A 4,732-nucleotide genomic window follows, 5' to 3' on the forward strand; every position below is an offset into this window, starting at 1 on the left:
GGTTATTTTTGCTGCAAATTTTATTCCAACCACCCAACTCCACATTACATTTCCAATTCGTTCACCATTGGATCGGGCTAACATTTTGACTGAATGTTTCTAACATATTGGTCTTTAATTTCATTGATTTATATCGTATTTGGAGGCTTGTAATATCCGATTTTGAGCCGTGAACACTAGCTCCATTTTTGGTGATTTCTTTTCTTTTTTCAATTGATTTGTTATTGTTCTTGTTACTACTCCATATTTGGCACTTGTTGTGTAGTCAATTTGGAGAACTTTTGTTACCCTCTTATTGTTATAGTGGAGCTTTTTGAATCTTTGTGACCCCGTAGGTTTTTATTAACGACCCGACAAATCGTTTTGAATATTTTTAACCCAATTCCCTTGTTTGATACTTTACATATGCGTACTTATGCTTACGTGCTCTATGGGGATGGTTGGTTTGGGCTCCAGAGAGGTTTTCGATTGAATTGGTACACTTAGTCCCTCGGTTGGATGCTTAAGTTGTAAGAATTTATCGGAGTTTAATTTTTACGTAGACGACTCCGGAATGGTGTGTTGATGGTTCCAATAGCTTTTTGTGGTAATTTTGGACTATGGAGTATGTCCGTATTTGAATTTGGAGGTTCCTATGTCATTTTGGCTTGAATTGGTAAAAGTTGGATAGTTGAAGGTTTGGAAAATTGATAGGTTTCACCGAGAGTTGACTTTGTTGATAACGGAATTGAATTTTGGTTCCTGGAGTTGGGATAGGTCCATTGTTTCATTTGGGACTTGCATGTAAAATTTAAGGTTATCCCAAGCTTATTTGATATGGTTTGGTACGAGAATTAGAGGTTGAAAGTTTATTAGTTCCTTAGCCTTGAATAGATGTGCGATTCGTGGTTTTGATATTTCTTGGTATGATTTGGGGACTCGAGTAGGTCCGTGTTATATTTCAGGATTGGTTGGTGTGTTTAGACGGGGTCCCAAGGGCCTCGGATGTGTTTCGGATTGATTTCAGATCATTTTGGACTATGTTGGCTTTGTTGAAGAATTGTTGAGTTATGCTATTTCCGCGCTTGTGATGGGTCTGGCTGTAGGTGCGAGACTGCAGAAGCGGTCAGGGTGGATGCAGATGTGGTGCTTGGCTAGAAGGGTGAGTCCGCATGTGCGGACTATGGAGCACAGGCGCATGCGTGTAGGAGCTGTTGTAGAAGCGGAGCCGCAGATGCAGCTTGGTGTCCACAGAAGTGGCTGGTCGGGAAGTTAAGTGGCTTTCGTATCTGCGATAGATTTTCCACAAATACGTTATCGCATATGCGACACTGTGGACTGCAAATGCGGATTAACTAGGCAGAATATTAATATCAAAGGGTTTGGCCATTTTTTATTTTGGAGTTGTGGAGCTCAGTTGGTGTCAATTTTTGGAGGGCTTTTCATCACAATTGAAGAGATAAGTATTCCTTATTGAGTTTTGGTGTTAGATATTGATTACCTATAGATTATTACACCTAATTTATATGAATTAAATGTGAGATTTAGGGGTTTGGACTTTGTTTTGGGAGAGTGAGACTTGATGATTTGAGGGTCGATTCGAGATTAGAATTGGATGAAAACACATATATTTGGACTTGTATCCAAATGAGTGTTCGAAGTTTGTGAGTTTTGTCGGGTTCCGAGGTGCAAACCCGGGGTTGACTTTTTGAGTTGACTGCATAGTAGATTCAAGATTTAGCTTTATCATTCGAAATTGTTTCCTATGGCTTTAATTGATGATATTAAGTTATTTTAGTTAGATTCGAGCCATTCAGAGGTTGATTCACACGGGAAGGGCTTCTTAGAGTACTGATTTAACTAGCTTGAGGTAAGTATCATACCTAAACTTGGTTGAGCACTAGTTGCCTTAGTTATTTGCGATAGCTACATGCTATGAGTGGTGCACATGTGTGGGGTTGAACCCATGTGCGTGCACCGAGATATTTTCATGCACGGGGTAGTGCTTAGTCTATGAAATACCTTGGATTGATTGTTATATTTTATGTTGTGATGGTTCTTATATTTGTACCCCCGTTGTGAGCTATTTGAGCCGTGCTTGAGGTTACATAGAGGTTAATCTCCTGATTAAACCTGACAATTGCTACTTTCGTGATACAATTGCATGATTTGAGGTATGATAGCATACTTTGCACATGCATACACCTTAGCATATCATTTTATACTAGTCCGGGAGTATGAAATTTGACATTCATTGATCATATACGTGTATTCTTGTATATTTAATTTTTGTGTGATATGGATCGGACTTGTGACACGATACCATGATGTGCGGATTGTGATATTGATCCTATGACCACGCCAGATGGGTTGTGATATTGAGCTTGTGATCACGACGGACGAATTTTGATATTGAGCATGTGACCACGCTAGGTGGATTGTAATTATTAGCATGTGACTATGCCGTGCAACTGATATTTATTGCACGTGACTACACTATGCAACGTGTGGATATGGATCTATACCTCTAGGATCACCCTCTCATGTTCCTTCTAGATGGTGTACACACAGATTGAGGAAAGCTGATCAGTGGTTTGGTTCCGTTATTCAGATTCTGAGGAAAAGATGCCTAGTGTTTGATTGGGTTATTGCGTTACGTCTGTACTTGTAATTTCCTTGGTTTACCTGATTTGTTGCATTTCTTCTTTATATGTTGGACTGCTGATTGAGTAGAGTTTGTTAAGTTATTGTGTGCACCAAGGTGGAATTATATGTGATTCATGACTTGATCATATTATTGTTCCGTACTTGTTAGAATTTATGAACTGTACAAGTGATTAGCGAGTATCATTTATAAATTTTGCTTTCATTACTTCGCCGAGGTTAGTTACGATACTTGCTGAGTACATGCGGTCGATTGTATTTGTACTATACTCTACACTTAATTATGCAGATCCAGGTATTGGACCGAGCCACCAGTAGCTGAGGCTTTTTACCGGGTTATCTTTGGAGAGACGCAGTAAAGTTGCATCTCGGCCGCAGTCCTAGTGTCTCTTTTTATTTTGTAATGTTCTCTTTCATTCAGACAGTATTATTATTTGGCATTTCATACTTATATTTGTGTTTTAGATCTCATGCTTTTGTATTTATCAGATCTGGGGGATTTATTATGTTTCAATGCTATTATGTTATGTTGATGGCTTTCGACTTGTATTATTTTTGTCATTTTGTTATACTGATTCGTGCTTGTTATGTTCGACTTGCCTAGCAAGTGCATTAGGCTCCATCACAACCGATTGGTGGTTTAGGGTCGTGACATTTTTACCTTCGATTTGAAGCATTTTTCATGTTAAAATTTTGTATTCTTTGTCCTCTATATTTTTGGGTTAGACTCTTTCCTGACATAACATTGATATTAAAGCTTTTGTTATTTATCAAATATTTTATGGGATGGAGGCGAATTATTTTTAAATGAAGCAATTATAATGTTTGGAAACTCAAGGTAAAAGATTTGTTGTTCGTTACATATTTTTGTATCTCATAAACCCGAGACTATACTTGATGAAGATTGAAATTTCGAGTACTAACAAGTTTGTGGATATATAAGACAATGGATTGAAGACGATCTTCGCAATCATATTATAAATGAGGTGCATGCGACATCATTATGGGAAAAGTTGGAGACACTTTATGCTTCAAAAACTGAAAACAACAAGTTTTTCCTCCTAAAGAAATGATGACCTTTAAATACAAAGAGAAAAGTTCTATTCTTGATCATATACATAATTTTCAGTGTCCTTGATCAGCTATATAGAATGGGTGTCAGTTTAGATGATGAAATACAAGGACTTTGGCTACATAATACTCTGCCAGATTCTTGAAAAACTCTTCGTGTGTCTTTGACAAATTCAGCTCCTGGTAGTAAGGTGATCGTGAAATATACTAAGGGTGGGATGTTGAATGAGGAAGTAAGGAAAAAATCTCAGTGTTCGTCCTCACAAGCAGATATTTTGATTACAGACGACCAAGGGAGAGATAAAACAAGATGTTCGAGGAGTGGAGGTAAGAGCATAAGTAAGTCAAGGTCAAAATACAAGAATTATTCGTGCAACCATTATGGCAAGAAAGGGCATAGTAGAAAGTTTTGCTACAAGTTGAAGCAAAACATTAGAGAAGGAAAGCAATTTGAAAATAATGAGAATAATATTGTTGTTATTGTTCGAGATGATCTTGTCTTTGCGTATGATGAAAACATAATCAATTTGGTATCCCATAAGCGAGTTAGATAGTAGATTCTGGATCTACCTCACATGTCACGCCAAAAAAAGACTTTTTTTCTCATCTTATACTCTAGTTAACTACATTTTGTTTGAAGACTAATAATAATGCAACGTTAGTTCTTCAGAATATAAAGCATGCTCTAGTCTTTCCTTTTAATTTAATCTCCGCATGAAGATTAGACAATGAAGGTTACCATGCCTTCTTTAATGGCCAATGGAGGCTCACCAAGAACTTATTAGTGGCTCCAGAAGTCAAGTCTTATAATTTATATGTGACACAATGCTCTATTTTTAGCGAATCTATAAATTTGGCGAAAAATAATACTTTATTAGAATTATGGCACAAAGGGCTTAGTCATATGAGTGAAAAGGGGATTACATGTTTGGTTAAAAAAAATATCTTTCTAAAGACAAATAAGCAAAGCTGAAATGGTGTGTATATTTATTAACTAGCAAATAGAAAAGAGTTTCCT

This window comes from Nicotiana attenuata, unplaced genomic scaffold, assembly GCF_001879085.1.
Source record: "Nicotiana attenuata strain UT unplaced genomic scaffold, NIATTr2, whole genome shotgun sequence".
NCBI classification, from domain to species: domain Eukaryota; kingdom Viridiplantae; phylum Streptophyta; class Magnoliopsida; order Solanales; family Solanaceae; genus Nicotiana; species Nicotiana attenuata.